The sequence below is a fragment of the Sphaerodactylus townsendi genome, linkage group LG08, assembly GCF_021028975.2.
Source record: "Sphaerodactylus townsendi isolate TG3544 linkage group LG08, MPM_Stown_v2.3, whole genome shotgun sequence".
Classification (NCBI taxonomy): domain Eukaryota; kingdom Metazoa; phylum Chordata; class Lepidosauria; order Squamata; family Sphaerodactylidae; genus Sphaerodactylus; species Sphaerodactylus townsendi.
In genome coordinates this window covers 79323641-79337678 of record NC_059432.1, presented here as the reverse complement: position 1 = coordinate 79337678, position 14038 = coordinate 79323641, and the positions used below count along the sequence as shown (strand labels likewise).

The 14038-nt window shown below is 41.0% G+C and overlaps 1 protein-coding gene across 4 annotated transcripts in view; it reads right to left on the bottom strand.

Annotated features, from left to right (window-relative positions):
- The window catches only part of ACSL3 (acyl-CoA synthetase long chain family member 3), a 57955-nt gene that overhangs the window by 41389 nt on the left and 2528 nt on the right, over positions 1-14038 (bottom strand). The window contains exon 1 of one of the 4 annotated variants that reach the window (XM_048505815.1): positions 854-917. The exons of the other annotated variants lie outside the window; for them this stretch is intronic. The gene's annotated coding sequence lies outside the window, so the exon portion shown is untranslated. Of the gene's footprint in view, positions 1-853; positions 918-14038 lie in introns of those variants that run through there. 4 annotated transcript variants of the gene reach the window in all.

Below are 14038 nucleotides of genomic sequence, written 5' to 3'. Positions count from 1 at the left end.
GACCAGCAACATCAAGGAAGCTTGCTAGGTGACCTTTAACCAAATCTATCACTCAAACCTTAATTTTAATGCCTGATAAATTTTTATAATTATGTATTACTCAGATGCACTTCAGGACGCTACTGCAAACAAAAGAGGGGAATGGGAACTTTATACAGTTACTTAAGCTAATCAGAAATGCACATTTGCTTCTCAGAAAATGTGCAGATTATTTGTTCCAAGTGGACAGAACACACACAATACTGATCTGTGGTACCTGCATACACCCTATGGTTGCTGCAGTCCACATTTAGGCAAAGATGACCAGCAACAGCAGATACTGAAGGAACTGATAATACCTCTACCAATCAAAAGTCTCCCCCCAACCTCATTCTGAAATGAATGAGGGGAAACTGGGAAAGTGTTAAATGTGCAAGATTGTGCCAGAAAACAGAACCACTGGAACACCATTATCTAGCAAGTCTAGGTTTAAAACTGGATAGGTGCAGATGCAACTTTAAAACTTATATCTCCATTTATTAACCCGATCCACCTTGCTGGTGACGTAGGACTTGAAATACTATTCCAAATGATGGCTGAATACTTGCAAACGTTCTAGGAAGCAAAAAAAAAAAAAAATCCTAGAAATAAGCATTAAGCGCGCACACACCCCTAGAGTCAAACGGAGAAAATGCACCCTCTAGCGTACATTTCTAACTGATGAGAAAGTCAATTTGCTTAGGTCCTGCAGTATATGCATTGCCTCGGAAACTGTGCAAGTAAGTTGGACGAAAGTATGCAAGGATGACTGCGCTCCCGGCAGCCCCGCTACTGTGGAGACCGTGCAGCCGGCAGGCCCTTTTCAAAAGCTTACCTGCGGTTCGCCTGGCTGGGCGGCCAGGGCTTGTCCTGTCCCCCCCGCCCGCCCTACCGCTAGGTGTACCAGGCGGCGCCCACTGCCATGCGGTTCTTCGCGATCGGGGGTTAAAAGCAGCCGCCGAGTGGGAGGCGTTCCCTTGGAAACCGCAAATCCGCTTTGTGACGCGCCGCCCGCCGCTCTCCGCCCCCCACCTGTGACCCCCGACAAAGAGGGGAAGCTCGCGCTTTTCCCACCAGCTCTAAGGTGGTGGCGGGTCTCTCTCCAGTAGCCCGCCCCGGCTGCGCACTCCGGGAGGTGCTACACCGACCAGCTACCTCGAGGTCAGTGAGCTCCAACAGTGCTTCTAGGCACAGCTGTCAGGTGGGCATGGGAGCGCTAAGGGAAAGCAGCTCGGGGACTTCCCTTCACTCTGCAACAATTTCGTTCCGAACTGGGTTTGGGGTATGCTCAACTTCTCATTCAAGGAAGCGACGGACATCCGCTGCATTGATTTCTGGGCACACTCGGGAGATTTCTCCAGTCGGCATCAAACACTCCAGACGGAGTCTGTATGTACAATCTCTCAGTTCTTAATCAAATGTTGAGAATCGGCCAAGGAGGGAAAGGATTCCTGACTAGGCTGTACTTTGCAACGTCTACTATATAGATAAGCCGTCTTTAGAACTGAATGTTTATTGCGGTTCAAAGTTTATTTCGGTAATGAAATAATAAAATTAGTGTCAAGTCAACGGGAAATACATTGCGCTCATAAAATCCTAGACGGGAACGCTACTCTAGCTGCTGGTCCCTTTCATCATAATTGGTTTAGGTTTTAGACTTGAACTTTGAAGCTTTTTATCAAATGGTATGTGTAAAATGTCATCAAGGTGCAGCTGTCCTGAGCTTTCAAGGCTAGGGATTAAGTAGAGATAGTTTTGCCATTGCCTTCCTCTGCAAAGTCTTCCTCGGTGGTCTCCCATCCAAGTACTGACACAGATAAGGTTTCAAGATCTGATGAGATTGGGCTATACTGTACCATTCCATTCTGCATCACATCACAATCACAGCAGGAATTAAATACCAGTAATTCCAAATGAACCAACAAGTGCTTACTGAATCTAGCTCCAATTTGGTATAGTGCTTAGAGTGCTGAACTAGGAGCAGAGAGATTCAGGTTCAAATCACCAATGCCAAGAACTTATTGGGTGGCCTCGAGCCAGTCATTCTTTCCCATCCCAGGGTTCTCACTGCCTTGAAAATACAGTGAGTTTAGAAGAGGGTCCCACTTCAAGTCTGAGGCTCATTCCGCACATGCAGAATAATGCACTCTCAAACTGCTTTCAGTGCTCTTTGAAGCTGTGCAGAATAGCAAAATCCACTTGCAAACATTTGTGAAAGTGGTTTGAAAACACATTATTTTGCGTGTGCGGAAGGGGCCTGAGAATCACTGCTGTAACTCATGTGTGAAAGAGCTCTACCTGCGGCTATCCATACAGCTATTGACAGTGTAAAAAAATGGTCGCAAGTCTCCTGCTTCAAGAATAGGCAGGCCATGTGCCTATTTCAGGCAAGCAATCTCCCACCCCTGTATCCAGTCCAGCAAGGGGTGTGTGGCGGTGGTAAATAAATGACTCTGTGCTATGCATCACCATCTAGGTGAAAACCCAGAGATGATGTGTTAGCTGCTGATTTGGAAACTACGGCAACACCAAAGTGTTAGCTGATGTGCTGATGTCATAACATGTCTGGTGATATTATACCACCCCTTGCCCCATTTTCAAAACTTCTTGGGTGCTCGAAGGCAGCCTAGCATCCCTGTTTGCACTGTCAGAAACAGTGGCCACCAGTAGTAGAACATAATGTTGATCCAACACAATTTGAAATGTCTGAATTCAGCCTTGGAAAATGTGCCCACTGGCATCTTTATTTCACATGCAGAATTCCTTCTCATTATCTTGGCAGACTGTATCACTAACACATGAAGGATTGGGATGAAACATTCCCAATTATTTTATAAAGCTATCTCATACTTTAATAGTAAAGTTGACCAAATCTTTGGACATTTAACTGTGTTAACTGGAGCTGTGAACAGGCAAGACAGACCTTTCTACAAATCTGAAAAGGGCCCCAACGTTTGCAGAAAAAATGTAAAATCTTAAAAAATAAACATACATTGTGGGGTTTAAAAAACACAAAAATGATAAAAAGAGAATCTGTAGCTTTAAGCAAAGGATTTCCTCAGTGGCTGTTACTAGGCAACCTCAGCATTCCAGGCTTCACCTTCTGTGAATAAAAGGCAAGGGGAGGAAATGTACCCTTTCCAGCCCGTTTTGAATTTGAGGGAGAATTTACCAGGGCCAGGTCTAGGGTTGCCAACTCCAGGCTGGGAAACTCCTGGAGATTTTGTGGCGAAATCTGAGGAGGGCAGAGTTTGAGATGGGGAGAGGCTTCAACTGGATATAATGCCAAGGAGCTCACACTCTAAAGCAGTTATTTTATCTAAGGGGACAGATCCTTGTCATCTAAAGTACAGTTGTAATTCAGGGAGCTCTCCAGATGCTACCTGGAGACTAGATCTGGAAGCAGCTTTTGAATGACTTGATATAGTCTGACTTCCATGACTCAACTAGACCTGGCTGCTTGCTGTTCAACAGCAGCCACCCTGTGAAAGCCAGTGTGATGTAACAGAGCTTCAGAATAGGTTCTAGGAGACCCAGACCCAGGTTTGGATCCTGATTTTTCTGTGGAAGCTCATGGGTGATTTTAAACCAGTCACAAATCCCTTGCATGGCTGTTGCAGGGAGAAAAAAGGAAGAGAAGAGAGAATAATGTAAGCTTCTTTGGTCCCCACTATGGAGAAAAGTGGGGTACAAATAAAATGAATAATAAATATAGCTGAAGATGGGGAGGCAGATAAAAGGTAGGTTGGTAATGGGAGTTGCCAGGAGGAAGGAAAGAGGAACCAGTGGGATTGGGGGATACAGGGAAAGTGAGGTGCCATCCCACCAGCCCTGAAAGGTTCCCTATGATGCAAGTAAGTCTGGTCCAGCAGCCTGCATCACACAGCTGGGATCCTTTTTTTTTGTTTTGGTAGAGGCTGCCCAGGGTTGGGGAGGGCATAAGGCAGGGGACAGGTAAAGGCAAGTTGGCTGTTGAATGGGAAGGAAATAGGGCTGCCAACTCCAGGTTAGGAAAACATGGATATTTTGGGAGTGGAGCCTGAGGATGGTGCAATTTGAGAAAAGGAAGAACCTCTGAAGGGTGTAATATCACAGACACAACCCTCCAAAGCAGCCACTTCCTCTGGAGTAACTAAGGTTGCCAACTTCCAGGTGGGTTAGGAGATCACCCAGTATTACAGCTGATCTCCAGATGATAGATAATTTCCCTAAGAGAAAATGGCTGCTTTGGAGGGTGGACACTATGACATTATACCTCATTGAGGTCACTTCCCTCCCCAAACCTCACCCTCCCATGGCTCCACCTCCAAATCTCCAGAATTTCCCAACCTCCAAACATGTTGTGATTGCCCCTATGGCAGCCATTTTATAATGGTGCCCACTAGCCATTTTCAAAATTCCAGAAGTGGTTAAATCAGTAATTCTCAATCTGGGGGTCAGGACCCCCTTGGAGGTCGAATGACCCTTTCACAGGGGTCGCCTAAGACTCTCTGCATCAGTGTTCTCCATCTGTAAAATGGATAAACGTTAGGGTTGGGGGTCACCACAACATGAGGAACTGTATTAAAGGGTCACGGCATTAGGAAGGTTGAGAACCACTGGGTTAAATCAAAGGGAAAAAAAGCAACCTTTATATTCTTGGATACTGATAAAGCATTTGCCAATATTTCTTGAGACTTTATGCTAAAAACGTTGAGACATGGGAAAACAAATATTATTTTAAATTCTTTAACACAACAAGAAGTACTGGAAAGGAGGGAAGCTATGAACTGCAATGCTTATTCCAAAAGCATGAAATATTTATGTATAAGCTTGAATGGACAAAATGAAACATTATTCAAAAATAATTACCCAGTCACATGGAAAAAAAATACAGGAATATTTATTAAGAGGGACCAAGTTAAAACTATCATGGGCCCTTTCCGCACGGGCCAAAAACGACGGCCTGGGGGCGGTAAAAACGCCGCCCCCAGGCCGCTGTTCGCAACGCAGCAGCGCCGACCTGACTGTGTTCCCCCTCCCCCAGGGCGGCGTCAGGGTTGTTGTTGAGGGGAAAGCGTCTTCCCGGCAGCGCGGTGCGAACCGCGCCACCGGGAACACGCTGTTTCCCCTTCCCTTTCCCATGTACCTCTCGTGTCGCTGTCCTGCTGGCCTCCTAAGTCCCTCCCTTTCGCTGTCCTCCGACCCTGAAGTGGGAGGAGGGAACAGCGATGGGCGGGGCTGAGGAGGCCAGCAGGACGGCGACACGAGAGGTACATGGGAAAGGGAAGGGGGGAAGAGGCGGCTCCATGCGGAGCCGCCTGCCGTCTGCCGGCCTCTCCAGAGGCCGTCCGCATGCCTGCACGCGAACGGCCTCCGCCTCCACGCCAGCGGAATTCCTGCCGGCGTGGAGGCGCCCTTACGGCCGTGCGGAAACGGCCATGGTTTGGGAATAACAACAGTTAAAATTAATATTTTACCAAAATTAAACTTTTTGTTTCAAATGATACCAGTCTATAAACTAGACAATACTTTGAAAGACTAACAAACTTAAATAAACAAATTTATCTGGGACAATATAAAACCTAGAATTAGATTTAAAGTCTTACAAAAGAAGAGAAGTTGTCTTGCTGTGCCTAATATTAAGTTATATTACCAGGCAGCAGGCTTGGTGTGGATTACAGAATGGAAACAGTGGACTTGAGTGTGGGAATACATAATTATGTATGATCAAAAAAGATGTTACAGATGAGAGCCATAAATCGAAAAGACATATATGTAATAAGAAGTGGTCTCTTAGGAATTTGGGCAAAAACATATCAAAGAGTAAGCGTATCAACTTTGCCTTTAATGTTCTCAATTTGAAGCTTACTACGATGTTGCCAACCAAAAGAATAATAACATATAAAGAAATAATAAACAATCAAGGAAAAATCAAATCTTGGCAGGATATCAAAGACAGAAAGACTATACAGTGGATGATGTATTTTCAAATATTATCAAGACTTAAAAGAAATCTAAAAACAACAGGAAGTACTTTAAGAGAAATGTCGGTATTTGAAAAGAAAATTACTCAGCAGAAACAACACTAATTAGGAAGAATTCATAAATTACTACTTAAAATATGACACTGAAACAGAACAAGTTAATGTCTGCATGATAAAGCTGATGCAAAATCTTCAAGAAGAAATTAGTTTTCAATAACAGGAATTATTGTGGACTAAGAGGTACAAAATTTACAAGTCAATCCCTGAAGTAAAACTTGTACAAAATGGCATCTCAGATGGCATCTCACCCCAAAAGATATTAAGAGAGACAAAAAGTACAAGGGAATATACTGGAAATGTCAAGAAGAAATAGAATTTTATCATATGTGGTGGACTTGCAAAAAAGTAAAAAAGTACTGGAAAGAAATTCATACAGAAATTTTAAAAAATGAAAGTTAAATTCCAAATGGAGCTAAAAATTATGCTGTTGGGTATTATGCAACATTGTCTAGATAACAAACTCTGATGAAATGATTTATTAACATACTTATCTGACTACATGCCGGGTTAATGTTACATTTTGAGAAAATACTGTAATTATATTATTTACATTGCTGCTATCATTAAATACTTTTGCATACATGAATTAATAGTCTAATGATACTTGTAATTATTATAAGTACCTAATCAATTTATAGATCGATTTAGACAGATAATATTTACATAACCAAATTATTGATGTTTACTTTTCAAAATGATTGACAAAATTATTTTTAATCAGTATACACACAAGCTATGCAACTCCGTTTTTCTATTTTATGAACCCAAATGTGTAAAAAAAATCTTTTTCTTTTCTCTTTTCAACTATGCCATAATGAATGAATTAATGAATTAGTATGCATTTTTAAGACAAATTTGTAGGTAGGATGATGTATAAAATAAAAATGAACGTTTTATAGTGCAACCCTGTCCAAAAAAATAAATAAATCAGTGCACAGGGTTGCACTTAGATAGGAACTTGCTATGCATTTTAACTTTAGATTGTTAAAAAGCAATGAAATTTTAGCTGAATGATGTCACTGCAAGAAAAGTAATGTAACTGTATACACCCCTTCCTCCCCTTGCACATAAATTCCTTTCTCTGCTTCCTGCTTATGGTAGCCTTTGTTTGTTTGCCAGCTTCAGCAATGACAAAATATGGTTACCCTGAACCAGGAAGTAGAAGAAGGAACCTACATGCATAAGAGAAATGAGTGAGAGGAAGAAGGAAGGGAGCCTGCAGATCTTCTCAGCCAAATCAAGGAGAGCCACCACAATAGCATAACTGTCACTGTTCATCACAATATTTATTATTCAGGTCTGGCCTTACAGTACCTTCCCCTAATCCATAAAGATGGTGGTTGCACACTTCAAAACTAAGCTGTTCATTACACATCACTATAAAAAGACCTTCTCTTTCTTATGTTTTGTTTGAAGAGCATCTGAGTGTCTTGAAAACAGGATAATTATCTGGAAACCACTGCTAAACCATAGTTCCTGGATGCATTTTTAGGAACAGTGTATCCTATTGTCATTTTGGTTGTGATTAATAAACTTTTAAAACATCCTCAAAGGCAAAAGATTACATTGTGTACTTTGGGTACAGTAGATATCTGGCTGTTATGGTTTTTTGGGGCTGTGTGGCTGTGGTCTGGTAGTTTTTGCACCTAACATTTCACCCCCATCTATAGCTGACATCTTGTGCCACAGAAATACATCTTGCTGTGGCATGCCTCTAAAAATGCCAACCGTGGATGCGGGCAAAACAGGAGCAAAAACTACCAGACTACCGCCACACAGGCCAGACAATGCGCAACAGTCAGCTGATTCCAGCCATGAAAGCCTTCAACAATACACAGCAGGTATCCTTTGTCTACAGAATGAGTGTCATTTTATCAGGTAGCAGTTCTAAGATTAGTTTGGGGAAGTGAAGGCACAGTTTAATATCCAGATGAAGTGTGACATAACGCCTTCCAACAAAAATGGGGGAGGGGGCGAAGGGGAGGGCTTTCTCCTGTGATTGTCTCCAGGCTCTGGAAAAGCCTCCAATCGGAAATTAGTTATGCACCTACCTTTTATGGGTTTAGGCGAATGGCAAAGACCATTCTCTTCATCTAGGCATTGTGCTAGCTTCCCTGGAAACCCCCTCTGGAACTGCTGGTCTGAGGAGTGGGGGAGGGTCATGGAGAGAGGGATTAATTGTTATATGTTTTTTATTTCTTTTAATTGCTATACATTATGATGTTTTATTGTGATATTTTATTGTATAATTTGCCTAGAGATTTGGTATAAGGTGAGTTTAAATATTTTTCAATAAATAAATAAAATAAACCAGCAAGACAGAGAGAGGGATTTAGTACAGCCTTTTTTGCCTAATGTGCCAGTTAGCAGGAGGGGTGGGAAGGGTGTGGAACATTCCTATAGCAATTTGGAATGATACAGTCTAGACATAGGTTGTTTTAATGAGATACGGAATCATGGGACAGTCCTACCTAATATTTGGGTTACACAATGGTTTCACTAATGCATTTTTTATTTTTCCTGACAATTCCATGTCACAAGAAGTTTATTTTAAAATGTCTGCAGTAATCCACAATTACCTTAAAATATTATCTAGCCAACAGATCAGAAAAGACTATCTTCATCTCTTTTCCGAGACAATAATCTCTCTTATTTAAGGGATTCTTTAACCCAGTCTATATAACATTAACTTAGAAGTAGTCCAATATACATATAACATACATAGATACAAAGTTAGAGTCTGTAAAGGGGAGCAAGAATTAGTGTTTTAGTCCCACTCATGACCAAGCATGCTGACTTCCTCCCTATGCCTATTTGCTTCAAGGAATTAAATTAAACAAATGGCATCAGGATTGTGAGTACTGATGAAAACTGGTACTATGACATTTTCATTTCATCATAAGTTTTAAATCCTGAAGAAAATTTAGATATAGAGGACAGTGTGCAGGAGATAAAGGCAAATTCTGATGGTTATAATCATCTGACATTACAACTTGGAATTCCCTCCCTGTGGCATCTTAGAGAGTTATATGCCCTAACATGATTAAAACCTTTGACCTAGTGAACATACCATATCTGAATTAGGAAATTAGATACCATATCTGAATGAATTATAATAATATCTTTTGTCAATCAGTGATTATAGATGAACATAAGGAAGATGATGACATACTTTAGAACTTTTAGATTAGTAATGAATATTACATTATGATTCTGTGATCGTTATGAAGAGGAGAACATTATGCAGTAATTCTGAATTTTGTCATCCTCTGACTGAGTCACACCTAAAACAGCAATCTAAAAAAAGATCCCACGGTATTAACTATACATAACTGGATAGTGAAGGATTCTTCAGATTCTTTCTTAGAAAAGTTCTGCTTTTACATTTACATGTTGTAAAATTCTTTTAAATTAGGAGGAGGTTGAGTCATTTTTCTAAAGGTCTGAAGGTGTCTGTTGGGTTTTAGAGATTTTAAACAGTATCTGTACAAGTTTGAATTATGTTGCAACAATCTAATTTGTCTCAATGAAAGCCAATGTCTGTGAATGTGGGTCAGTCGCTCTGATGATGAAGATCTGAAAAGCAGTTTCCTACAGCATGACACACATTTGATTTACCCCTCACAATGTGGACAATCCTACATGGTGAATAACTTGGGCTTTATGACCACGCAAAGCAGGCGTTGCTGATTGCTCTCCTTCAATCTCAGATCGCATGCCAGTGAATGAGGGTTTGTGTCTGCACCTTGCTTCCTAATGCCAGGTTCAGAGGCAGCATGAGGATACTGCATATGCCAAACTGATGAAATGAAGTAATCTTGTATATCTCATTTGAATTCAGTGTATAGTGTTGCCTTCAGAGGACATGCCTCTGGCCTAAGCTGAGGTATAATTATTTTCCTAATTAACAAATTGAGACAAGATAGATCCTACCTTATGCATGGTAGTAGCGCCAATCTTGAATCCACGTAATAGCGCCAATTTTGAATCCACATTATAGCGCCAATTTTGAATCCTAAATTTTGTAACATAAGGCAAACAAAAAAGGCATGTTGCCTGTCCAGCACACAGAGTAGCCCATGATTCAGCAAATAGTTAGTTTATCAGGCTCAAATCCCCATACACTAAAAATGTGGGCTGCAATCCCATTTAATGCAAACATGAATACATTTTTTTTAGAAACAAGATTCATTTACAGCTAGGATAATTTGTCATCTTATTACTTATAGAACAGATCTTGATGCTAAACAGGACTGACATGCACGACTTCTGGAGAAAAAAAACCATCTGCAGCCATATGAAGAGCCACCTATGCACTTTCCTGCATCTATATTTACAAGTCTATAAATAGGGAGAAGCCTCTCCAAGACCTTATGAGCAGCTGTTAGGTGTTGCAGTCCACATATCTTCTCATTTCTGTGGATCCCCTTGCCCTTTAACTGCAGCTAGCCTCAAGCTACAGATTATATAGGGATGGAGAGACAGAAATAATTAGTATGTATGTGCCACTACACTAAATTCAAAAAGTCTGGGAAAGTCTAACATAAATGCATAGGTATCATTATTTAGATGTAGTGGTATCAATGTACACAATGTTCTACATGGTCTCAGGGAATGGGTTAGGGTGTATTCAAAACCAGCCGCTGAGTGTGCCCCCTCCCCTATACCATCGGGACCCGTTACTGGGATGTATGGGTCCTCACTATTACCAGGACCCGCTACCCCTCCTACCCCCTCCTAGGAGGACTAGGTTTTAAGTAAGAGGCCATCTTAGGACACAACCGTTGTTTTGTTATAATTTTGGCAGTCTGTTATGTTTTTATCTGTGGTTTTATGTTGTACACCGCCCAGAGCCCTTCGGGGATGGGGCGGTATATTAAATTAAATTTTTTAAAAAAGTTACCTATCCTTAGAAAAAATAATTTCAAAGAAAATTGACCTTTAAAATATTAACTTAATTTCTACTTTTAAAGTATCTCAAAAACAATGTCAGGAGCTTAGTGGTTACCCATGCATGCCAGGGAAATGTATTCTAGATATATATAAAAACTCTCACATAACTCGTTGAAGTATATTTCTCACAACTGAAATTTTGCCTTGTAATCATTCTCTCCTATCCCACCCCCACTGGTATACCAGTCAAAGTATAGCTATAAGACACAGTGTCCAAGACTCCTAGCACCTTTAACTAAAGCAACCACAGAAGGTCCAAAACTGCTGAAAGAAGGAATACATGAATGTACCTCCTTGCTGTTGTCTACCATGGTAACAACTTGGTGGTGGTAGAAAGGGCCATCAAGTTGCAGCTGAGTTATGGTGAACCTTGACTTTTCAAGGCAAGAGACATTCAGAAGTGGTTTGACATAGCCTGCTCACTCATTGGTGGTTTCCCATCCAAATACTAATCCTGCTTAGCTTCTCAGCACTAGAATCCCAATTTAATTTGGACTCTTACCCCACTTCAAATAAAATGTGAGCTATCAGGAGATTTGACAATGGATTTTCCCAGATATTGTATAGGACCCAACATTGTTTTTTCAACAGCACAAAGAACTTTCCCACCTGTCTCCACTCCTTGAAGTACCATTTCTGGGGTACAGGGGATCCCAAGGAACAATATGGAGGGTGTCTGCAGCAGAGAGGGGGAATTGTGGAAACTCCCAACTTGATCTGGATTCAGACCATGTTATGTTTAGAAAAATACTTAAACCTTCAGCTGAAAGACATGCCTGAAGGAAACTAGAACAGCAGCAATGAAAGATAAAACTTGAATCTTCTTCCCTTGTACCCTCTTCCTTGCATAGTAGCACTGTTGCTGGCTTGGGTTAACACAGCAAGCCTTCTGCCTGTAATACCCCTCTGTCCATTGTATTCAAATTACTAAGGCCGTTTCCGCATGGGCAATGAATGGCGGCCTGGAGACAGTAAAAATGCCGTCTCCAGGCCGCCATTCGCACAGGGGGCGCAGCTGCATCGCAGCCGCGCCGCCCTTGCGCCACCCGCCCGTCGCAAAACCGGCGTTTCCCCAGTTCATATTTTGGGGAAACGCCGCCTAGCCGCTAACGCCTTTCCCACCGGCACCCCCACCCCGCTGTCCCGGGCCTCCGGCACGCGCTGGAGGCTCGGGGATGTCGGGTCAGCCGGGCGCCGGCGACCGCAGCTCGCTGCCCGGCTAGTGCTTCCAGGACTGCGATCCGTAAGCGAGGACCGGTCCCAGCTGTCTTGGGTCAGGCGTCAGTAAATGGCGCCGACTCGGCCACTTCAACACTGTCGTGCGGAAACGGCCTAAGAGAAAAGCATATCATGATTTGTAAGTAATAGTGTGCTTTTTGGGGGTAGGAGAGTTAAAGCTAGTGTCTAATAACTTTACCAATACCAAAGTGCAAAGAATATCTAAAAGTAACTGCTGTATTTCCTAACAGCTAAGTTCTGAAAACTATGTTTCATGTTTCAATATGAACTGTTTATTTGTATTGCTACTTGTCACTATATTCCAACCGTACTCCTTTACGTTATTTACTTTATTTATACTCTGCCTTTCCCAGTGAGACTCAGGGTAGATTACAAAATTTAAAACAATGCAATAGAGATGGTATATTCTAGTAAATGAAATAGAACCATTAATTTCTGAACAATCATTCTTACTAGAATTTGTATGGGTCATTTCTAGTCTAGTTAATAAATGAAAGAGAAGTTGGTTGAAGCTGGGTGAACTTATTTTAAGGAAGTATAAGCTGCTAAAGAAAGTATACACTGCTAAAGTTTTTAAGTGATTTGGTATGAATTTTTATTGGCTCATATATACTATAAGTTATTTTGATTGAAACAACTGAAGTGAAAGCAAAGTAATACAATAAAACAAAATATTGCTTCTCACAGCCAATTTCTGACAAGTGAGCTATTATGAATCAGTTAATATGTATATTATATCGGAACTATGTATACTATTCCCTCATCTTTCAGGTACATGAATTTTCAAATTACTTTCCTACCACTAAGCATCTTCCTCTATGATGCATAGCTGGTGGTGGAGAATTCTAGGATGCCTTCCAAAGTTATGTGGGCTGACAGTGAAATCCAACAGACCTGACCACAGAAAATGATCTAAAGTACTTCCAAGAAATCTTTGCAGCATGATAGGGTTCCTAAATAGACAAGCTGATAGTGAGAGTGCCTCCTGAGAACAGAAAACCTGAAAAACAAACACTGTTTTAACACATGCTCCAACTGAGAAAGCCTTTGCAGGTATAGCAGCTCCTAGTCACTCATGGAGTTCTTCCACCTTTAAAAATTTTCTTTTTTGAGTAAAAGAAAACTTTAGCATAGTTATGTGTGTGATAATCTTAACAAGCTACAGTTTCTTTTCCAAATAGTCTAAAGAATTACACAAATGTTTAATAGACAATTACAGTGCATTTTTCCTTTTAAAAATGCTTATTGATGCCCATAATAATACTAGTATTCTCATTTTATTTTCTTTGATGCTTTCCAGTTCTCCTTGTTGTCAGGGAGAAAAGCCAAAACAGTGGGGGAGAAATTATGGTGTATTCCTTCCCCCATAGATGTTGGTGGCCTTTTGCTCTGAAGTCTCATGATTCAGAAGTCCATATCAACATAGTTACTCATTAATGTGTGTATTTGGGATTGATAACAGCAAGGCATAAAGTTACCTATCTGCAAAAAAAATTCAGCAAGTTCAAATAGGATTCATCATGGTATTCAACATGCCTGAATTATTTCCTGATAAAGAAATGTTACAGATGGAACACAATCATGATGTGAATCACATAAAGAAATTGCAGCTAAATTTTGAATGACAATTATATGATAGCGTTTTACAATCCAAACTGCTGTTAAATTAGCCTGGTATTTCAAAATATTAATGAGCTGCAACTTCACTTCTCAAGAAACTAATACTGAACCAGAAGAAAGGGTTTATATAGCCATAAGAGTCAGCTTGGCCACACAGATTCAATGAATATCTTATCAGTCAG